Source organism: Lepisosteus platostomus, chromosome 1 (genome assembly GCF_059453375.1).
Source record: "Lepisosteus platostomus isolate fLepPlt1 chromosome 1, fLepPlt1.hap1, whole genome shotgun sequence".
Classification (NCBI taxonomy): domain Eukaryota; kingdom Metazoa; phylum Chordata; class Actinopteri; order Semionotiformes; family Lepisosteidae; genus Lepisosteus; species Lepisosteus platostomus.
In genome coordinates, this window is record NC_142611.1 from 19,668,933 (window position 1) to 19,693,907 (window position 24,975).

At 38.1% G+C, this 24,975-nt stretch overlaps 1 protein-coding gene across 3 annotated transcripts in view; it reads left to right on the forward strand.

Annotated features, from left to right (window-relative positions):
- Nucleotides 1-24,975, forward strand: part of coro2aa (coronin 2Aa) — a 75,763-nt gene that overhangs the window by 19,584 nt on the left and 31,204 nt on the right. Inside the window, exon 1 of one of the 3 annotated variants that reach the window (XM_088626758.1) lies at nucleotides 16,955-17,275. The exons of 1 other annotated variant lie outside the window; for it this stretch is intronic. The gene's annotated coding sequence lies outside the window, so the exon portion shown is untranslated. Of the gene's footprint in view, nucleotides 1-16,954; nucleotides 17,276-17,333; nucleotides 17,423-24,975 lie in introns of those variants that run through there. One more of the 3 variants, XM_088626768.1, reaches the window with a different exon arrangement.

The following is a 24,975-nucleotide window of genomic DNA, read 5'->3' on the forward strand; positions in this document are numbered from 1 at the left end:
GAATCTTGCCGCCACAGGCTGTGACACCACAAAAAAAACAGTGACTTGAATTCACCAGACTGACAGTTAAAACTAATGTTTATGACCAAATTAGAATCTTTGGACATACTAATCAAATGTGTCTTAATAACTTTTCTGTTTTTATCATTTTAGAGTGTGACTATACTGTATGTAGGCGTCATAGTTCCAGAGTGGTCAACCCTGCTGTCTTGGGTCCAGGTTCAGTTCTGGACTGGGGTGCCTTCTGTGTGGAGTTTGCGTGTTCTCGTCGTATTCACAGGTTCTTGGGGTACTTGTATTCCCAGCCTTTTCTCAGGGTTTCAGGTTCCTTTTTGCCATGCTAATTGGTGTCTCTAAACTGCTCCTGTGTGCTTGACTCTGTGTGTCCCCTGGAATGGACTGTCATGCCTTACAGGGTGTAGTAGGTCCTTGCACTCTAAGTTTCCAGGACAGGATCAGGGTTACCATATGAATATGCAGGTTCCTGTTAACAGATGGTTAGAAGTCTATACATATGTAGAATAGTTACGCATAGACATTTGTTTTTTTCTTGAAATAATGATTAGATCCTGAATAGCATATAGGCAGTGCAAAACATGGCCGAAATCATTGCTTCCTGTTTCTCCATTTCTGCATTCAGTTCCATAGTTCCGTCTTTTAGTTTTTTTTTTTCAAACGGCAAGCCAGTATGATAGAATTCCACTGAACTGAATTAAACTCAACAATGTTCCTGAAGATCTGCGTGGTAATGTGTTTAGGGGTGTTTATTGGGTAGTTTAAGGGCATGAGATGTGGACTCATTTAAGTATTTTTTTGCGTTTAGAGTGAGTTGGACAAAGGTAAGCACTAATTTAACATCACTATTGATACAGAAACAGAGCTCATACCTTTAGCAGTGTGCATTGTTCTAGACTTAAGGTAGCATTTGTACTTTTAGGACATAGTGAGGGAAGCCTAGACTATGCTTCTAGAATAAACCTCAAACTGTTATTAAAGAGGTGAAAATGTGTATAGTTTTTTCCGTCTGCTCTAGTTTCCTCCCATCTCCCAATGGCATACCAACTACATTTAATTTGTGTTTCTAAATAATGCAAACAGAATAATGAATAATGAAAGCAATGTTAGTTTCATAGTCTCCAATAGATTTGGGCAATCTGATCCACAGAAAATGTGCCCTTTTCTGATCTTCAGAAAAAGGCCTGAATCAGCAGAAGTCCAGTTAAGTCCTAACTCTTAAGATAGTTGTGCTTGAGAGCCTCATACAGTGCATAAGGAGCACAATTTTAACATCCACTCTAAATTTCACATGAAGCCATCATAAGAGTTGTTGAGGTTATAAATCTTTCGTTTTGCCTTAGGTGTTCAAGCTGTTCTCTATTTTCCCCATGATGTTGTGATTCTAGTGGTGCTTTGCGTTCTTAGCTCCTTTAATATGTAAGGCCATCAAAGTCACTTCCAGAAGCTTCTATTTTACTTTCTGAAGATTTGTGAAACTAGGAACTGACTAAAAAAAGTCTGAAGACTCATAGTCTCTAGTTTTAGCTTTCTTAGCATAGTTTGACCTTGTTTCTCTTTGATTTTCCCTTTTGATTTCTCCTTGTGCTTGGATCCTTTGTCTTCTTAATTACGACCCTTGCTTGTGTTTCTGTCTGCGTTCCTGGATTGTGTTTTTGTGCTTATTTGCTCTCCAAACCAACATATAGTGTTATTACAAGCCAGTTGTGTTTTTGCATGTTGTGTGGTGCAGAACTGAAGAATCCTGGTCACAGTCATCTAGTGACCCAGGCTCAAATTTGAATAATAAAGCTCAGCCTGCTGCCAGGTAAGCACCTTTATTGTATGTAGAAATATTGTAATATTTTTACAATTAATTGTACATAATTAGTCATTATTTTTGAATGATGTTCTCTTTGTAAATATGATTTTGAATGCATGATTTATTTGTATTGAATAATATTGCATATACATCTACAGTTTCTTGCTAAATGAGCTTTTAATGAACAAGGATGTGAATTTGGGATTTGGAGGCTACTGTACAAGCTACATGATTAGATTTGATTTAATTCTTAGTCACGCAGTTTCAGTGTTAGGAAAAAAATGAAACTGAGGTGCTGTCATTCATGATAGAAATTAGACACAGTAAGGCAGGCAAAACTGACAGAAAATCAATATAGTTGCTGTTAGTGAAATGGAGCCTTCAGCCTCATCGAATGGAGTTTTATTTAAAGTCAAACATAATCTATTGCCAGTTAGACATAATGTATAGATATATGTTGAGAAAAACATTTGACATTATATCTCATTACTACTTGTGAAAACACCCTGAAGCTGCAATTAAATTGGTTTAGCTGCTTTCTTCTTTAAAGAAATCTCTTGCTACTTGATCCCTTGTGAGGCCGGATGCCCATTTCAATACATATGAACTACAGCAGGAATCTGAAGGTCATGTTCGTGGAATTATCTGTCTGAAAGCAATGTAAGCACCCATAACTGTAAGCTAATGCAGTTAGCTAATGGAATTGATCTAGTTATGTTGGCACGATTACTCCAATGGATGGATGAGATGCATTAACTTCAGGATCCCTTTTGTTTACTCTCCCTTCTGCTTCAGGAATGTTTTTAAGGCTTTGGGAGTCAATGCAATTTCTGCATCTCTGATAATACCTTTCCTTTCTGATAGTTGCTTTCGATAAGAATAGTTTGTACTAATAGCACTATCATTAGTGCTATCTATTTTGGCCTGCTTCCTCTTACCTCCTCCTTTCCTCTTACCTCTTTAAATGAGCAGATAGAAAAAAAAAACACCTCTCACCTTAGCTTCTTAAATGTTTAATGTAACCAGTCAGGACATTAGGAGAATATTTGGAAGTTATTTCACTTTTTTTTCTTATTTTAGCCAACAGAGGTGGCTGCTTTATTAAAAAATGCCTGTATTCTTAGGTCCTTGTAAGGAGTAATGGGAATTTAAGTGCCTTACTGTTATTTTAATAAGGGCCCACTTGTGCTTTCTTTGCGTGTACTTTGCAACTCCTTAGAGATACTCTGAATTCTCTGGTGAACCATTTTTTATTTGTTTTAAATTTTTCAAAAGACAAACAATACCACACGCCCCCCCTCCCCCAAAACATTCCCAGCAATCGTTGGGACCTCCAAAATAAAAATAAAATAAAATCGGACAGGTATGACAGAACAGCCATGCAATAAGGTTTTGACTGTCAGCTGCATTCCAAGCCCCCCTCATCCCATTCCCTAAACTGTGGATCCAAGCAGGAAGAGAGCTCCATGTAAAGAATGTCAAGATAGGCTTGTCTAGCACTGCATGTCAAGAGAGTGTGGAGGGTACCAATGCAGTCCCACCTTCTTTTTAGGAGAGCAGCCACCCAGATTCATTTCTGTTGTGTGAGGCTGCCATTAAGGTATCGTTATCGTTTATCGTTTAAAGGTTCTCAGTGATGGCAAGGCCTGCCCTTGTTCTGAATAATCGACAAAGAAGAAGACACCTTTTCCCAAAACAGACTAGGAACGAGCATCTTATGGTAGTGTGTACATAGTGAAAAATAATTAAGTGACTCATTTCATGATTGGTATTTTTGGAACCCAGATCTACAATGTTACATTATTGCTCAAGGGAATTTCCTAATCCATAACATTCAAATCTGTATTCCAGATCGTAACAGCTGCTAAAAGCTATTACAAAGTCTCTAACATAAAAAAATACAGAGGAAGCTAATCTTTGCGTTTTGCCCCAGGCTTTCAGCAGATCATGCATTAAATGTATAGATAATCTAGTCCCCCCCCCCCCCAGGACATCATAGGTCCACATTACAAAACAAAGGTGTACAAAAAATAGAGGTGGTAGTAAGCTTGTCTTGTGGTGTCAAGTTCAAGAACAAGGAATGACCATCTTGCCTTAACAAGAGTGTAAAATTAGTTTTATTAAGTAATAGAGAGGGGACTCGCTGCATTGTAAAGGCATTTATGATTATGGAAAATGTTTATCTTAAGAGAAAAAATCTTTCCACTAATAACCAATTTGTATTTGATTACATACTTATAGGTTCAAAATGTAATCTGCAGTATCTAAGGGGAACACCAGTATAAATCATATCTGTATATATGACTTTTTTCAATTTCTTTAATGTCCATTCTACAGTATCAATATTAAACCAAAACAATCTCAGAACCTAGGAGTAGAAATAAAATTTCATCACACTGCAGAGCAGAGAATTTAATATATGGTCACATTCTTTTCCGTATTAATTTTATCATGCTGTTTATCTCAGTATATCTATGCCTAAAGGCATAGAGAGATGAACAGAACTAAAAAAATTCAAGTGAAGAAGTGTATTCATTTTTTATTATGGAGATGTGAGCCTGAAGAGAACTGGGATAATGTGTTCATCTGCTTTTTTAAAACATTGATGTTGTTTAATTAATTATCTCATTGAAAAACAAAATGCCATTAAAACCAGAATTTCCTTAGGATTCCCTCATACTCATTTATTCTAGAAACAAAGGACAATGGATGTCACTGTCTGAATATTTTACTTGAAACAGATCTGCTTTTCTGCTTAAGCCTGATGTTCAGTTCTTTAAGCCTGTTAGATCGGTGTAGGACATTCTTATAAGCCAGGAATTTACCTGGAATTTATCTGTGGTAAAGGGTGATTGTTTTCCATGAACATGAAGGTGAACCTGCTGCAAACTCTCTGGCTGGTTGACCAGGTGTTGTCTCAGGACAGGAGATATCTGGTTGTGTATTACACAATTCACTCGTGGTGAGCACTCTACAATACTCTCACTTTGATTTTTCTGACACCTTTTTGCTGGGATCTGTAACAACACCAACACATTAAGCACATTCATTGACGCCCAGCCAACGTGTCCACTAATTTTTTTGTGTTTTAAGTGGTCTGTCGTACAGTCTCACGGACTTAACTTCTCCAGGCTCCTAAGTATTTAATTGTTTCTCTCTCTGAGAAATCTGTCTGGTCTTTTTTTATAGTTGTTCTTCACACACTCTGATTTTTTTTTACTAATTTCTCCATAAATCACTATTAACACAGTCAAGCACTAAAGTATTCTCCTGAGTCAACTCAAACTGTAGTGGCTGATCCTCTTTGGCCAGCGACACCTCTCTGTCTTCATTAACCCACTTGTGCCCCTGACACAGCAGCAGCTGGTTTGTTGCTCCCTCTCTCACACTCTGTCCCTGTCAGGCTGCACACTTGTGTGCTGATGGTATAGTCAGAGGGTACAAGGAACTCCACTTGTGCTGTCTAGACTCCATCTCTCAGTTGTGGGGAGAAGGTAAACTGCTACTTTGTTATGGGATGCCCTACGTCTTCAGGTGCTAATGCCTCCTGTCAGCCCTGATTCATCTGGACAGCCCCATTCTTCAGCAGCACACTTTTTTGTTGTGCCTGGCAAATGAATTGCCACATAGCCCGCCTGTCCAGCACTTGTGATGTCCCTCAGTAGAGCCTGAGCTAAAGTTCCCACAAGCCACAGGTAGGTCAGCTCAACCCATTGCTAATGTAATCTCATTCCCCTTCCTCCCAAGCTGGAGGCTAGATACAGATTGAAGACCCTTTTCCTCCTGGCTGTTTTTTATGCACTTCTCTGTTAAATCAGGAGAGTGGCCAGTTCTATTTAGAGCCTAATCTGGGTGTCCCCCTCCTTCATGTGGTATTTCACATTCTTTGGGTGCCAATTATTTAATTAGACCAGATGTCTAATCGAATCTCATTTTAACCTAGCATTTCGAATAAATAAGAAGAAAATCACTACCTCATCATGGGGTCCTTCCCTGATAATCATCTTCCTTTCAAAAGTATAGAGCCATAATCTCCCATCAGATCATCTCAATGCTACATTTGGTGAAATAGGAGGACCAACCCTGAGTGCTGATTACATAGCTTTAATACTTGTGCAACCTGCGTAGGAGAAAACACTGATGCTGGTGAGTCTGTCCCACTTGATACATGATGGGAAAGGGTGGGGTTTTTCCTCCTTGGCAGAGATAATGAGGTAGGGGTTGGAGGGGGATGGGTTACTATAGGGAGGGGGACATGGGAGAAAATGAGATTGCTTTTGATGTTTTTATTAAATAAAGATTTAATGGTAAAACAGAGAATCTCCAAAAGCACCGGATATGACAGTATATGTGAGGAACCGATAATGATTCCCAGATTATTCTTTTATCCTAACTAGCATTTGACTTTTGCTTTGGTGTCAGTTATCTTGTTCAAAAATAAATTCCCCAGTTGTTTTTGAATAGTATTTGTATAATGTACTAATAACCTAATAGCACTTCAGTTTAGCCTTCCTTGACAAAGTTCATATATACAATAAATCTTTGATAACAATAACCTAGTCCTTATCTTTGTGGTCCATATTATATGGTCCTCTGCAGCTGCAAACCTGGTTTTCAGGTCATTAGTATTATTGATTTAGTCTCACGTATCATGCTCTCATATGATATTTGTAGTAATCATCATGAATAGTTGACACCAGACTTCTTGTCATGTGTGTTTGGGGTGGGGGCTGGGTGAAAGGCAAGGGTTGCCAATATTGTTCATCCCACATTGGACATCAAACTTGAGCGCTTGTTGTGCTTCAAGATTTAATGGTAGTAATAATTAACTGTAGCAGTTTATGACATTGGATTGATACGGGGACAAAGTCTACACAGTGTATGCACAAAACATAAGCATAGAAAATGGAGAACCACATAATAGATATTACATTTTGTCCCGCTTTAAATATTTCAAGAGAAATAACAAAGGACAAACAAAAAGACCAGACAGTATTTACAAATATATTATAAAAGTACTCTGTGTATTTTTAAAAAGGCTATATTATGTTAATTGCACATATACAGTACTTGTCATTGCAAAGTGCCCTACATACAGGAATGCATCACTGAACTGATATACAACTGCCATTATAAACCTGCGGTCCCACTACACACAAGATCAGGTGGAGAAGATAAAAAATGCCTCTCCAGATTGTAAAATTCACCTCTGCTGTTTCCAACAATGCCAAAATATCTTAAATGACCACACTGTCAAGACCTCCATTTAATATCCCCGGTCACCATTTGGGGATTTGGTTTGAAAATTCTGGTTCAGAGTGAAGAGTTCTACCTACTGTACTGCTCCACCAACACCTACAGCCAAGATCTCCCATCCATGTACTGGCCAGGCCCAACCTTGCTTAGTTTTTTATATCTGACAAGTTTGTATTTAAAGGTGATAGAAAACAACATGGACATTAACTGTATGAAAGGACACCACTTTAAACAAACAGCAGAATAAATCAGAATGTAGTTTTAGATTAAGTTGCTGTAATTAGTTACTATTAGATACTCTAATAAAATGTTATTAAAGTATAGATACTCGGTAGTGGTTAGGTTAGATTATATTTTGGTTTTAGGTTATTAGGAATCCTATTTTTTATTATTAACTTTAATAGAACCTCCAAAGTTAGCAAACTGACCATCAGTAGAATATCTAGTTAACCCTTACCAATATAACTTCATCTAAATTGTTACCTAAAATGTTAATAGTTACAGCTATACGCTACTGTACTATAGTAGTTACTCAGAACTGGTATTAGTTTGTAATGTAGATCTAACTCATTAACAGTATAGTTTATGTTGTATGACTTTAAATAAAGTGGCTGTCTGAAATACCCTGTGCAGTACTGTGTGTCTGTGATGCTATATTATACGTTTTCCCTGGATACCCATGCCTGCTGAACAAATAATAATAGTGGTATGAATGTAAGGATAAATTCTGACTGTATTACTGTCTTTGGAAAATTACTCTTTTCCAACAAAAATTATTACTCCAGAAACCCAGAATTTCCATGCAGAGTAAATAAAGAACTTGAATTTTAATAAATCAAGCAAATTTTTTTAAAAATTTACAAGTGACAAAAAAAATCTATTTGATCAGTTTTTACCCCATTTATTGTGTCACTTTCAAACTAGCCAGCAAACATGGATATGAGGATGTGTGAATGTTTGTATACGTGGACGGATTCTGCCTAGACTCTGGAGTTACAATACTTGGTTTCTGTAGCCTGAAAAGCCTTTTGTTGTCCAGATATGAAAAGCAATAAAAAGGGTTTAGCTGTGCTCACGCCGTTCTGCCTTTATTCACTGGGGTTCGGGTTACTGCAGCCTGCTGTGGGCAGAGTATCCCTGCCAGCCCTGTCTAGAGTTTCTGTTTGATATTCAGTTCACCCATGTGCTACCTGCTCCTGATATTGCAGCACCCATTCAGAATGGAGGCAGCCTCTTGGCAGCTGGGAGACGCGACACAGTTGCCCTAATACAGACTACTTTTGATATCTCTCGAGGAGCGAGTGCATTTTCTTTCGCCACCGTTTCTGTTTTCTTCACTTCTTTGTCGACCGCCGAAGGTGACACATGTACGGCTGTCCTTGGGCACAAGGGCTTTTGCTGAAAACAGTCCCGTGATCTTGCATTGATGAGGAGGGGACTTTCTCTACTGGCAAACTGCAGGTTCCCCACAACTGCATCTTTTTTTTATTCTTGGCCTTACCACCCATATAATGAATGACATTGAAATGTTTTTTTTTTACATATTATTGTCGATCTGGCACATACATGTATTGCAGTAGGTTTACCTGTTTAGAATTACATTTTGCTCCATAACATGTATATTGTTTAGGCTTTGCATGATCTCTGGAAACATGATTCTACACAGGTTATTGCAGTTGTTGCCATCTCCCATCCACCACAAGACATTCTTTGATGTGACCTACAAACAGTGCTATCCCATTAAAAGCAAGGTGCCCAAGGGGGAACTGTTTTATTAGAATAGCTCTTCTATCTGTTTTGCAGAGTTTTTGAAAAACAGCAAGCCTTTTGGAAAAATGAACAATCTCAAAGGCTGTATTCATTAACTTGTCATCTTCTGATGGTATAGCCAGCAATTCCTGCTGTTCTTTCTATGTGGCACTGTCTGCAGTAATGCTGCTGAGCATGGAAAGGCAAATGCCTCCTTATATATTTGTAGAAATTCTGGCTACATTCTGGCTTTGCATTTTACTTAAAACTTTTGAACTAATTGAATAGTGATTCGACTGGGGAGCTGCATCAGTGTGAGGCCTACAAAAGTAACACACAGAGTTTTTTTTCCATGCTGAAAGGTATAAAGAGAAGAAAAACCCACAAGGTAACATATCTGAAGAAGTTTCCACTGCTAAAACTTTGTGGTTTCCTTCTTTCTACTTTTTAGCATGGACTTAACCACCAAAGATGCCTTTGAATTAACAGATTCAAATGTTTGCCCCCATTAAGGTTCTATAGCTACAAAACTACAATTTTCAGTTTTTTGGATGTGTATACAGTAGTACCACATCTATTCTCAGAGCCTAATAATCACAAAGAGCTTGCTCTGCTTTGAGTTGCCAACGATGAGATACTCTTAGCATTAATACTTTTGCAGAAAAAAAGGCATGACTACATAATCTGCATAATTTTAGATATTTTCATTTAAATATGTTCTTGACCTTGATAATCCTGGAAATATAACATCCCATTTTAAAACTGTTTTACTATGATTTTTTTTCTAAGCAATAATTGCTTGTATTCATTGGTGGCATAAGCAAAGTGGGTAAAACACTAGACTCATAACTGACAGATTGTGGGTTGAAGTGACCACTACAGACACTGGTGCTGTACCCCTGAATGAGGATCTTTACCCCTGTTTGCTCCAATCCACCCAGCTGTATGAATGGGGATTCATTGCTTGGGGTGTAATACATGCTGAACTCATGGAAACCAGAGTGAGCTCTGGCCTGATGAGCTGCTGTGGCTCTTTTATGGACTTTACCCTTTAATTACATGCATTTGTGAAGCTCTTTTCATATAGAAGGGGACCCTCTGCATCCACCACTAAACTGCAACAGCCCCACAACACTGCAGAGCAGGTGAAAAAGTGAAGGATGACTTAATCATTTGAACGGATGGGTAAGCCTGGTTGTGCAAGCACAGAGTGGAATGTATCCAGGGCACAAGGGTTTCAGACATCAACATGATCTCTTTAATGACTAATTAGTCAGGACCTCAGTTTAATGTCTTGTACGTGCGTGTGAGTGTAAAAGAGAAAGGAGAAAAATATATAAAAAAGTACCCAGCATTTACTAAAAAGGATGTTAATGTCACCCATTGACAACATAAAATGACCTGTGTCCATTACTGGATAATAATTGGCATCGGATTGCGTATGAAGAGCACTGCATTATTATGATAAATGACAAAGAATTGTAGCCTCATGTAATGTTCCATCTGTTTATAAACCGACATCTTTTTCCTTCTTAAAAGAAGATACAGCCAGATTTTCATTTTGTTTTTTGTCCTTGTCCAGTTTTGTCCTATGTTTGATTTGTTTGTTCCTATGTTATTCTTTACTGAAATTCCTTGAAATCTTACCAGGTATTTTAATGATACACAATTCAGTTCGCTCCAGTTTTAAAGAGAGGCTCATTTCAACCGTTATTTTGGCTATAACAAATGGAATTGCTGCTATTAATAATAATTCTGTCATGTTTTCCAAAACTCTTGAATAAACTTACTTGATATCTCACTTAAAAAGAAGATGTTGAATTATCTAGGCTGCGATATGGATGTACTGTACTGTACAGTATGTGTAACAAGTTAATACATTAGAAAAAAAAAGTTCATGTCAATGCTTCAGATGCAAAAAAGCAAAAAATAGATAACATGTAATAGCATCTAACTTTGTATGACATGTCTTTGCAAATTCACAACAGCTACACAACAGCTGATTTTGTTTATGAAGGATTAGTGAGTCAGAGAGGCAGCAACACAGAGCAAGCCCAGCTGGCATACCTGTATGTATTGACTTTTGAGTCTGTGAGGATTCCTGCTTGAGATTTGAGTAATACATAAAGCCTCACTTACAAGACATTACATGAAGCCTGTAGGGAGTGGTCAGTGGTTAGATATTAAAAGCAGAGCAAGATACTTTTAAAAATGAAGTTAAGAATTATCTCAATTTAGTAAATGGTGCCTACTAGAGCATGTACCAGAATGTGACATTTCTTAAAATTTAGCCATATTTTAAAAGGTGATTTCAAAGCCTTTTTATCATATTGCACAAAAGAGATGTCGAGTGAATTTTGTAGTCACACAAATAATAATTGTATTTATATTACAAACCTGGTAATGGTAATTCTGAAGAGCTATTTCTATATGAATAAATTCCTGTTTTATTGTTTTAACATCTTCATGTACAGTGAAAAACAGACATTGGCGCTTTAGCCCTTGAAGCTCAAATTTATGAAGATTAATCTCTTTTACTTTATCTGAACATACATAAAAGTTCACAGGCAAGGGAAAATATGAGTTGAACAGGGCATAGTATATAGGCAGCTGTATGTTTGTGGTAAGGTTTATTGTTAAATGTTAATTTTAGAATGGTGTAATTAATGTTAAAATAACAGCTTTTATGTAAAGATGTTTCTTGGGATTATTGAAATTTGCTGGGAAAAAAGTTATCTTGAGTTTCAAGAAATCCCAAAATGTTTGTGCCTGATACATAATCATTTTTGTTTTCTTGAGAAGAAACCTTGATTGGTTGTGAATGGTACTACAGTTATATACAGTACAGTACTACAGTAAAAAAAGGTTTTTGAAACAGACAGAACAGTAAAAGACATCATTAAAGGACTGAAATGTATCATTTTATATTTCAGACCTTGTCAAGTATGATGCTGAGGTTGTCAACCAATTGCAATGCATACTACTCCAAATCAAATTTTAAGCACTAATGAGTTACTTAACCTTGCCAGTATGTGTCATAATCAATAAAGTCATAATCATAGGCGGCAGTGAAATGTATAGATACACACCTAAAATTCCAATGCATAGGAAAATAACAGACTCATAGACTTTCTGCACTGCTGGTGTATCACCAATGTTTTTTTTTTTTAATCTGGGCAGGTAACTGTATAGTTGACAGTATTTAATGGCTAAAGAAACTTAATCTGATTTGACTTAAATGATTTGCCAGCTATATTGTTCAGCACTTTATCATCTATCACAAGAAGATAAAGAAGGTCAGTTTGAAATACTGTATGCTATGTTTTTCCTTTTACTGATTGTCAATTTTGGTTTAGATAGGCTAGTTTTTCCCAGAATATCTAATTTACTGACGCTAACCCTAATGGATCCATTGAACCATTGTTTTTTTTAAGTAACTTTTAAAAAATCTGTTTTATTAACTCTTAGCATTAAACTCTATCATCTTCTTGGTTACACTAAAAACCCTTTATGTGTACTGTTCCACACACAGTTAACCAATTCTGTTACAGTTGTGATAACCCTTGCTAATTAAGAGCTCTTTAGAAATAAAAACCAGAAGATAGGCTTGAGAAACTGCACTAAAACATCTTGAACAAATCCATGATGAGCAACTTTCGTTTTGTCCCTAGGTCACGTTTTGAGACATGATTTTGTCAATTTTCGTTTGTATGTTGATACAAACAGCGGTTGCCTCTGGTAATGTTGATTAAATGTCAGGCTTAGCTTTCAGTAACTCTTCTCTCTCAATTGTCTTCTGAAGCGTGCTCATCAAATTTGCATTCTATAAATATGTTAAGCAAAATTTGTACTCCACCACGCAAGAATGTCTGTTTAGCTCTGTGGGGCCTAGAGTTCTAAACAGGTGTGACTAGAAAAACTCGCCACATAAAAGAGGCTCTTCCCTCCTTGTTGCATCAGGAAGAGGTGTATTGGGATAAGTAGCCCCATTAACTACCCAATTAACCACCTGTGAAACGCGGAAAAACTATGGGGAACACCCTGGACGCAGTTAAAACAACAACAGGCAACACAACTGCAGCCAACACCCGTGCTGAGGTAAAGATAACGCTTTGTGCCTTTTAAGAGGTTTTTTTTTTAATGCTTCAGTTATTAAAGAAAAGCTTCTGTTACATCTGGGTAGGGCTTTGTTTTCTTTCGGCTTAAGCGACAAAAGGGCACCACACATATAAGTCAAGAGTGTTCACCCATTTCAACAAAGACAACTGCCAGTGATAAAAGGGCTGAACTGCGTTTTGACCCGCTGAAAAGAGTTAGTCCCTGCAAGGCAGGGAGTTTCAGGCTAACTGGTGCAGCAGAATTAGAAGAAAAGTTGTACCTGTCCACTTTGAGCATAACATGGGTTTAGAAAGAGGGTAGGTTAAGTCAATTCCTTAGGCTTTATTGTGGATTTGTTCTTAGATACAAGTTTGTGTGTTTCTGATTAATGCCTGTTGTGTTGTGAGTTTACTTCCAGCTCCAATAAAAACTGGATTTAATGCTAATTCACTAAAAAAGACCCCATCCCAGTCCCACAGGAACAGTTTAAAATTTTCCACAATAAGCTCCAGCCACGACTTACAACAAAGTCAGAGACTTTCATGGGACAACATTCTGTTTCAGTTTTTGCAAAAGAACTTTAACTCACGGTTACCAAGCTCTAATTGACAATGTATGGTGCTTTGGAAAGACATCTGAACTCATTTAAAGAGAAATATCTTTGTTCTTTTACAAAAAAAAGTAAAAAATGATTCAGAATGTGTGACCCTCAGGCACACATAATATGGAAATGTAGTAAGACTGCTTTTTAGAGAGCAAGGTGACAATATTGTTAGCTGTTCTTTCAAATTATTTGTTACATTCTCCTGGTCCTAGTGAATACTTCAATTCCATTAAACAATGTGAACAAGCTATTGCCGTATTTTGAGTGCTTTCATTGTTAATTGATACAATGTGCTTGAATTACTATACATCGGTGTGAGTATGTTAGCACTTGGCTCAGTTTTTCTTGCATAATTATAATTTTTTTTCAGATATTTGTGCTGGAAGCTATGAAACAAATTAAAACAATAATTGGTTGTTCCATTTTCATTTTAGGATTCTCCACAGAATTCCCTTTCTTCATTTTGTTTTACGTAAATTAGCACAGAACAGAGTTATAAATGGAAGGATTTCCATTATTTTTTCTTTTCATGGTAGTGTTTCAGATTGTACCAATGTTATTTTACGCCATTGTATGCACTACAATATTTTCTGTGCATCTAGTACTCAAGTTGTGCGCAACCAGATTTTGCTCAACCTGAACACGTATGTCCAACATGTCATTTTTTAAAGAATTTCCAGGAGCAGTAAACGGAATGAAATCCAAGATCCAAAATCCATTATCAAAAAAGACATTTGTTGACCAAAAATGCACTATTGAAGCAGCATGTTGTGCAGTAGTTAGCTTTGCTGCCTCACCACCCTGAGGCCCTGTTTCAAATTCCTGGGGTACTATCGCTGTGCAGTTGGTATGTTCTTCTCATGTTCATATGGATTTCCTTCAGGTGCTCTGGGTTTCTCGCTCAGTCCAAAGACAGAATGGCAGATGAATGGGAATCTTTCAAAACTGGCCCTGATTTGAGTCTGTGCGTCTGTGTTTGTGTCTGTGTATCTACCCTGTGATGGACTGACGTCCACCCTGGATGTACCTCCACTCGCGTCCATTGTTTGTCAGGTTGAGCTCTGGCTTTCCTATGATGTTGTACTGGATAAAGCAATTGGTGTCAGAGGGCGCTCCTTCTCTGTCCTGTCCCTAGTTTCCGGTCTGTTGTCCTTCCGGTCCCTCTCTTTCCCTTGGGCTATATATTTCCGGGTTTTGCGCTCTGTCCTCGCTCAGCTTTGATGTTCGGATGTCCTGAGACCCGCCTAGCACCAGGGTGCCCCACGTCCGCTCCCTGAGGGCATAGGTTTCTATACGGCATTCCTGAACTCTTTGCACTAATGAGCCCGGGTCTTTTTCCCGTCTCGCCGCTACGCATATGGGTCTTTTTCCGCTCTCCTACTCCCCACGGTTAGTCCCTTTGTGACAATTGGAAAATGGATGGATAAAAATGTACTATACAAGCACTCATGGATACCACTCACAAATGTGTATTCCAGAACATTTGCATTTACAATATTAGAAGCTATTAGCTGAGACTGCAGATTTTAATACAGTTGACTCTATTTCACTGTTTGGTAGATGTTAAGAGTTTCAGTCTGGTTCTGACCAAAAATTAAAATGGTAGGTATCATTGAGATACGTGTATGTCTTATTACACCTTGTACATGGACATGTTTTTAAGAATAATTTTGTGACATTTTAAAAAAGAAGAAATACTTTTGTAGAATGCTCAACTGAAATTCAGACTTACAAGTGAGAAGGATGAGAATTTTAGAATGGTGTAATTTCCTACCACAAGGCTTGATAAATTATTGCCCATTATTTGAATACAGTAAACCCTTGGTTTACTGGACTTTGGATTTAATAAATACTGGACTTTCTCTGAAATAATGGAAAATATATAGGGCATTGGTACAGGGGTAGGAGAATTGGTTTTATGTGTTTTGAATGCTTTAGCCCATTAAAATAAAAACAATCATTTTACAAAATACACTAAATATACTAGAAATATGTAAAAAATCTCTTTAAAATACACAAATAATTAAACAAGGTAAATATCAATACTCCATAACTTAAAAATACAGGAATATCAAGGGTGCCCTTGCTTATGATGAGTGTTTGCACTTCGTATGCTTTAGCAAATTCAATACAGCATATTTACAACACAATTATGATAAAAAGTACAGGCACAATTTCCATTGACTATATTGATTGCAATTGTTAAAAAATCCAGAAAGCATATATATATAGTATCTCACATAATAGCTTGTTTTTGAGCTGAAAAATCGTCATTTGTAATTCAACAGACATTTGGCAATAACAAATCCTCACCTGTTTCCATCTCCATTAGTCCTTAACCCAAACTTTTACTGTAAACTGAAATGAAAGGCTGTACAATGTACTGGATTTGGATGTTTATGAAATTGAGGTTTCTAAGGAGCAGGATTTGGAAGAGGAACAGTTGTTCTGACTAATTCAACAGAGCTTTTGCTTTCGATATTCATCAGCCCTAGGCAAGGAATGAACTTCCAGCTTTTTGTAATGTATTTATGGACAATTTTACACGGTAATTCAGAAAGTTACTTGTCCCTTTCCCATAACAATTCTTTGTTTTGTGATCTTATCTTAATGTTTGCTTCTTTTGACCTGAGCCCCTCTGATCCCTGCCTCTGCTTTTCAGAAAACTAAAGATGCAGTAAATGATGGAAGGTTTTGCAATAAGTCAATATTTACTGGTTCATACAAAACTGAAGATGGCAGCGTCTTCAAACTTTTTGTTGTGCAATACACACCTGTATATGTGGCAACATGAAACAAAGGTCCTTCAGTCATTCACTGAAATGTTGAAAATGTAGAACAAAATCCCAAATAATCTAAGTGGATGATATAAATGTCTCAAACACCTCAAGATGGCAGAGAACTGGTTGGGTTCTGAGATGAAAATGATCCCTGTTACTCAAACAATCATTGAGAATAAAATGTCTTTATATTGGTCAAATCCTGATGGTTTGCTTGTTAGTATGTGAGCATGTTATCCACTGCTCTGCCCCACATTGTTATTCCTAGAGGGTACAAAAAATAATTTGCATGAGTCTACCAAAGAAATCCTGGTACAGGACCTTCAATGTTAAAATGAGTGGCTGGGGTTGCTCAGTGAGTGTGAGACAGAACTTTGTAATTCTTGTTTAGTGAGTGACTGTTTTTTTTTGGCCCTGCCAGGTGGGAGCACAGCACATGACAAGTAAGGAAAATGTGGAATAAAAAAGAGTGTGGAGAGACAAAACCATTTCATTTAAATGTCAGAGTCAGTTGCCACAGGTGTTGAAGAGAGATGGCCTTCTAAATAAACAAGCCTAGTGGAAGAGCCCAAGAAGGAGTGGCTCAAGGGGAGCAGTCAGGTTTCTGATTACCTGCTTTCATAGTCTTACTGCAGGGCTAGGAACCTCCCATCCAGAAGTGTACACACACTCGCAGACTCGCGCAGTCACTGCCTGCCTCAGAGCTCTGTGCATTTGCCCGTGCAATGTTGCATGCTCACAGATTGTGGGCAAAATCTTTTCTTGTGGATATCGAAGTGGGAGCTTCAAGATACTCTCCCCTCTAGGCTGTTTTCTCCACCTCAGGGATCCAGCCATCACCTGCGCTGAGAAGGTTTACAACAAATGATTGGGAACTGGTGAAAATCCACTTTGGACTGGATTGCCGTCCACGTTTTCTAACCCTCCCACCTCTTTCTGTTCCTTACAGTACATCTTCGTGACGAAGACAGGGTGAGTAGGCTTTGGAGTACTTGCAGGGTAGCCTCAGCCTTTCGAATCATTGCTTTTCAATGTTCTGCTCATTAAAGTGTGTCCTGAGTATCAATTGAAATGTGAGCCAAGATAACCGGGCAGCACTTTCTTTCTAAAGCTTAGCAGGTACGTGAGCAACCTGTAAAAGTGTAGTTTATAGCAAACTTCCACTGTGCTGTCAGATTACCTTCTGAGGCTCATTAGAGGGATTAAAGCAGATGTATTAGAAAGCGACAGTAATGTTTAGGATTCTCTTTACCAGAATGGGAGGGCAGGTGAGATTTTAAAAAAATCCAGAAATCCTCATGTAGTATTTCCTCCATCCTTTCTCTGATTTGTCTTAGTATTTGAAAACTGTGCTGTAAGCCTGGTGTTTTCATGGAATATGTTGTAAAACCAGCTCTGGCGTTTCTATTGCAAGCCTCCATAGGCTCCATAGAGTGTTATTTAAAAAACAAAAAGCTTGGCTTTCCCGATTGTTCTGACCTGGAGCACCTTCTGATGAAGAATGCATTAGATTAACGATTGCTTTACCCGTACACAGGTGTTTCTCTGATGTGAAATTGTTGACATTACAAGGACTTCACCTCTAGGACCTCCTTAAAAACAACAAATGGTGTAGTAAATATTTACACTAGGTGTGCAGTACCCTGCTTGGGCTTTGTTGTAGCCTTCATGGTATATTTCACCATAAACTCAGGTTGACTCTCTTGGTAATAGTGAATCTATCATTCTGTTAAAGCCAGGATGTTACATCAAAATGCTAAATAAATAGACCTACAGTAGGACTTATTTTAACAAGAAAAATATACAGTGGCAAATGGTAATATAGTCTGGAAGAAATTGAAACAATCAGTTAAGTTGGACAGGAGCACCAGGTGCAAATTCCAGTTTAATTAGCAAGACAACAAGAATGCCGAAACTGACATCATGTTAACGATACAGTCAGCTCTTAGGTGAGAAGGGGACTCCGTGTATCATTATCATACAAGAACTGGAACAAGGGATTCATCCCTTTATTTTCTTACCGCTTACTCCACTTCACGGTCAAGGGGGAGCTGGAGCCGATCTCTATGCGAAACGGATGCAACTCAGGGTACAGTCTGGACAGGACACCAGTCCAACACAGGGCACACGCACGCACACTCACCACGCCACACAGATAGCACCTCAGAAATTGACCCCAGGGACCCAGCGCTGCGAGGCAGCTGTACGAACCGTGCCGCCCACAACTGGGGATATTGTGCTCAAAATTAATTGTGCTGAAGCTGCATCTCCAACCTTTTAGATGACGTCATTACTCCTTTGCTGTTCAATTTCATCTAGTTGTGCTGAGTAGCTCTTAGGAGACAACAGGCTATAAGAATAGAAGACACTTTTCTAGTCCAGAGGGCTTGTAAGCTCAGCATAATACCACGAGCACTTTTTTTCATATCATCTATAGTGTGTCCATAAATGTCATTTTGTTTTATGTATCACACACAGCTGGGGGCTATTGAATGTCTAAAAGTGATCCGGTTTCCAGGAACATTGTGTCTTACAAACCGAGCCAGTGCTTGGTGGTGTGTCAGACAGGAATGTAGACAAAATTCTGAATCACCTGGACACCCACAAGTTCAAATTTCCATTTCAAAGCTTACACAACAGCACAGGCGACTGCTCAGCCCAGGCTGGTGCATCTCACTTACATTCCGTCCTAGTAGAATTGGCCCATTTCCTTGTAAGCCTAGAATGTAATAACAGTAACATACATTCTTAGGCAAAAAGAGTCGGTGACCTTGCTTCAGGCACAGTTTCTGACTTGAAGCACATAGACTTTGCACAAGCAATTATCATTCACACTCTAGACACAATAGGGAAGAAGCACCAGCTTCTGTGGGCAGTGTTTTGGGCCTATTCTGATTAAACCTATAAGATACTAACATGGATGCAATTTGCTCCTTGTTTTAGAGTAAATTTACATCAATACTAAATAATAAAAATAATAATGTACTATTCTCCGTTAATAAACAATAGACAAGAGACAAATGTGATATGTCTTGCTTATTTCTTTTATTGTCCCAAATGTAAAATTTGCTCTGAAGACAAGTAAAAGACATAACACGACACACAATACATTTAACACAATTTGAACCCATTGACTAATTAGAGATATGTGTGTATGATGATAAGGAATAAATAAAGCTGAAATTTACAATCGTCCAAATCAAGCTGGTTAATTGACGTGGGAATGAAAATACACAACAAGTCAGCCGTATTCACAAGTCTTTCTTTATCTCCGACAATCCACTTCACTGACCTGTGGGCTGAAACCTCAGCACAGATCTTTGCATCTGTCTTGCGCCTTAATGCTGAAGATATGCACTAGTGAATGGGTGACCATTTGAATCAATACTGAATATTGTAATGTAGTTAGACACATGCATTCCGTCATAAATTTGTCAAAAAATGGATAAAACATCGGTCTACCAAGTTCTTTGGTCCTGACTCCATTAGTATCACTATTTAAAGCTGTTAAAATGTGGCGCAGGATGTTGCTTTCCTAGCAGTTTTCTCACTCGGAATGTTGAGGCAGAAAGTCGCTCAGTTGCAAAGAGAAGAGAAGTCCAAAGGTTGTTTTGTCTTTGTTAAGGTGATGAAGAACTTTGTTTCCAATTGATAAAAGTGTTTGTCTTAGTCACAGCAAAATATCCATCCTTCTCTAGACTGCACAGAGGATTGTGCCCTTGAGATGACTGTAAAGTTACGGTCACGCAGGGACAAGCCGTACGATATTAGTTTCCCTTTAATAAGCACTTCAAATGTCAGGAAGAGATATGATGATGATTGTGTGATGGGTGCAGCTCTGCTCTGCCCCTGCTGGGATTCGATCACAGTCACTCACGAGCTCCGAGCTTACAAAGCACTACTTTCTGGACAGCAGCACGCTCCACTACACTAGATACCATCTCCTGCACCCTGGGAGAAATTGTAACTGTGTGTCTAGGGGATAACGTCACCATCACAGGCTCAGCTGAGCCCTCTTAGAATTGCAGGCTGGGTGTAAACACCAGAAATTGTGAAGGAGCTCTTATACTGCAAGAGCTGCAACTCAGGTTTTATACACATATTTAAAGCAATACCTGCTTGGCATTTAAGAGAAAAAAGCTTCAGTTTGGTTTATGTTGTACTAATTTCAATTATAAAATCAATAGAGAATAGGTCCAGAAGATGATGATGCAATTTCAATCCATAAGCTAATATTATTGAATGACAGAACTAAACCCATTTTTGTATTAATTACAGGTTAGCTTAGGCATCTTTCACACTATAGTTGCAATATGTAAAAGAACACACAACCATGCACACCCATATGTATCAACATTTTTTAATCTAATTACACAGGCTGTAGTACTGGAAACAATACCTACTATAGAGGTTATTTCTAAAATGAAAAATCAAAGCCTGTTAAAGTAAAGCCATGTGTTATTTACCCTGTCACGCAAAAGAAAGACACTGCACAAAAGGTTGTGGGCGTTTGGAACAAGAAACCCAGACATGCCCTGCCTTCCTTCAAGAAAAGGCTTGATCAGACCTTTAGCCAGGTCTAACAATCAAATGGGCTAGTTGTCTGAATGATCTCCTCTCTCTTCTTTTCTCATGTTCTCAATCTGCACTCTTCCAATCATTCTTTACCTATAGGTCAATAAGAGTTAGATGTTAACATGACGGAGGTTCAGAATAGTGACGGTTGGGCTGAAGAGCACATCCATGCACCTGTTTATTTTCCTGCAATTCACTGGTAAGGATTGATACAAGCTAGAGACTATTCCGGAAGCACAGGGTGTAAAGGGTGATTACACCATGATTGGGAAGCCTGGTTATCCACAGGGCACACACACATACAAACACATACATGGCCAACATACCACTGGGAGGTTAGAAGAAATTGAACCACTCAGAGAAAACAAATGCAGATGTGAGGAAGACTATGCATACCCCACACAAACAGTGCTGCTGCCTGGATTTAACCCAGGATACAAAAGGCTGTGAGACTGCAGTCCTAACTGTTTCATCACTATGCCACTGCATGTACTGTGCTCATCCAGTTCGTTAATTTAATGTCTTACATAAAATACTTTCAGGATGACTTGTCCTGAGAGTAAACTATGCAAGACATTACATAAATGACTAGAAAGGTCTCTTGGCCTGATGTCCAATGTGTTAATTTTCTAAATGTACTGCTTTATGACCTGTTGTGAAGAGCCCAGTCCATTGAAGCCTTTCACTGTGAACCTAGAGACAGTGCAGAAGTCAATATATAAAAGGCTTGTTTGGTATAAAACATCATTACATTTCTCAGTGCAGAGGCACAGATGTAAAATGCATAACTTAAGAGAACTTGTCTGATCGTAAGAAAAACCATAAGCAAGTTAGCAAATGAGGGGAGGTAATTCAATCAAACTGAAATAAGATCAGTACTTAGTGTGCCATGCTGTGCATTAATGAAGTTCATAATTGTGAAGCAGAACCATACTGCACTGGTTACAATTATCCACCTTCACATATCAAGATTGGATTGGTTTATTGTCCATTTTGTGTCTGTTGTACAGGCCTTGGCTTATAAAACTGCTTTCCATTCATCTCTTATTAGGCATGTAAATCACTGGGTCAGATTTCTCTTATTACATCGAGAGATTGGCCTTCAGACTGTTGTAAATTGGAACATTAAGCTACATGGTGGCAGATAATGTTTATGCTAATGGAAAGTTTTTATTCCTTATCAATAACATCATTTACAATTAAGAAATATTTGGTTCTTTTTCCTAATTTGCCCGAAATTAATTTATTGGCATAGACACAGATGCATGTGAAATGTATACCGGAAATACAACAGATATGATTCATTTTGAATTCAGTTACAATTGAAAAAGTAGTTTTCTAGTTTCAGCATGTGCTTTGACATTCATAATTAAACTAGTTCAGCTGGTAAAGGCTAGTTAGGCTTTTCAATTCGGACTACTGTATGTCATTGGTGACTAGGAATCCACAAGTGGTCGCAAACAGCATTATAACTATTCATGTTGCAGCCTGTGATCCTTGATGACTGAGTCTTGTATGGAGGAGCAGAACAGGATGAAACTGAGCCGAAAGCTGTTAAGCGCAGCTTTGAAATTAGTCAGGGAACGGATTAGATCTTTGAGACAAATCTAGCGAGTGAAAGAGCTTCTGCTTGCCCAAGTACCCACTACCCAGTTTCCACATCTCAGTGTGGTCTTGTGTTTCTGTTATAACGAACACTAAAGGTTCTGTGTCAGCAGTGTGGGGAATGACAGGCTGGAGACGACTTTACAGGCTCTCCGACGGTTTTATTGCCCTTTTCATTACAGTGGCCGTGCTAATCAGGGAGCAGGGAAATAACTCGGAAGGCAGAGAGAGAAAGTGCGGGCAACTGCTGGATGTGGAAGAGGAATTTGTGTTGTTTTTCTGCACAGAACCATTGCGAATGTCACACTGCTGTACCGACCAGTCTTGTTTAGTTCCTAAAATATCCACACATTTGTTGATTTTTATCTGAGGTTCACTTTCTGCTATTCAGAATAAAGTACAACACCGAGCCATCCCAATCATTGTGCCTTGAAGTTCATTTGGAGACCCTCAAATGCACTGATTTTTCTCAGTTTTTTTGAGTGAAAGATTAATTTGAGTTGGATTGACCATGTGACATTTAGCCTGCACAGTGTCTTTTGCACAGGAAGGATGGCTTCTGTTCTTCAGAGTGATAAATTTAATTCCTGGCATTATCAAAGGACATTGGTCTAACATTTAGGCCTGCACAGTATTTGACCTATTGTAAGCTGAAATTAAAATGTTTATTTTTATTTATCTTAAATTTTTGTTGCCACATTACAGTGGCTAATTACTAAAACATAGGTTTGTTATGTAGTTCAATGGTGGCTGTGTAGTTTTGAGCAGTTAGTATGTACATTTAAAACTAGGATTGAGCAGGGTATTGTTTACAAAAAAGGAACAGTATTTTTTAACATGGAGCGGTCAGTTAAAACATTCCCTGGTGGTAAGTAATGATTATAACCTATTAAGGCTATTACTATTTACCACTACTGCCACTACTGATCAATTCTTGCCAGTATTTCGAAGTGCTAAACCAGAACATTCCAGGCTATTAAGATTCACACTGAAGTTGGGTCAGGTTGCAACATATAACCATTCCAAATGTCTTTTTTCTGTTGCTTAAGATCTTGCTCAATGTCAGTCGTACCAAGACCCTTTTTTGTAGTTAATCATCTAGTTGATAGTAATAGATAGTACATTCCAAACTGACAGAAACAAGAACTTTAGTAGATGAGAACCACACAGTATTACTTTTCATAAAACCTGAATTTCGGCCTGATTTTGCTTCTGAGGAGAATTTATTATTTCTTGATTGGAGTCAAATAGAAAACCTGCATGTGTGTGTGTGTGTGTAATAATTCTGTAGATTGTTAATAAGAAGTGTCAGAGGAATGTTAGCTCAGAGATTGCTGTAGTACAAGAAAAAATAATGTGTCTCTGGATATTCTTGCATGAAGGGTATATATGAGAGCAAATGTCTGAAGAGGAATCTTGGGAGAGCTCCTGTAAATTGGGTAATGACACTAACAGTGATATACGGAACCAAGGTCATTCAGCATGCACAGTGTTCTCTGCTGAGGCTTCATGAATGTTTGAACAGGAAAAAACGTTTCATTTAATCGATATGAACAGGCAGAAAGCACTTTGCACTTGTTTGCTGTTTTGCATTAAATTTTAACTGCATGTGATGAATGCATCAAACAATGGTAGTATATTGATCTTTATTCTTGAGGAGAGTCTAGAAAGCACACGAAGAAGAATAAGTTATGAAGAAAACTTGACCACTTCTTTGAAAGTATCTTCATAATACCCTCACTGATGTAGCATTAAATATGCAATATAAACTTTTCTCTTTGTCTTCAAAGATATTTGACACAATTACTTATTTTCTTTCATGTAGTCCATATGTTTAGCTGATGAATTGACATAGAAAAAGTGCTAACATTTCATTAATTCGTCATAAGGGAACAGGGTTCTGATAAAATGCTATGTTGACCTTTATCGTCACAAGAATGGGTCTTCTTAGACCTGAGGGAGGTGAATGATGGATGTTGTTTTGTATTCCTTGAAATGGTCTTGAAATGATTTTGAATTTCTGAGTAGTTACATCAACCAAACACAACATTTTATTTATCACATGTTATTACGAGGGTGAACAATAAGGATACTGGATAAAATGTTTGTAGACCTTTGGTTTCTCTGGAAAGTTTCAGTAGCACTTTTACAGTATTTTCCTATGACACAACACACATATGAAAAGGTGTGTCTTGTGCAATTTAGATTGTATTGACCTTTGTGACGAAGAGGGTTAAACAGGAAAGGTTATGATATTAAAGGAATTATTTAAAAATATTCATCCATCCATCCATTTTCTAACCACTTTATGCAATTCAGCATTTGCGAGGGAGGCAGAGCAAGGGGCACAAGGCAGGATACACTCTGGATGGGTCGCCAGTAAGTCACACATGCATGTGCACATTCACACCAGACACAGTTTTCCCAGAAGCCAGTTAACCTGCTAGTTTGTCTTTGAACTTTGGGAAGAAACCAGAGCACCTGGAGCAAAC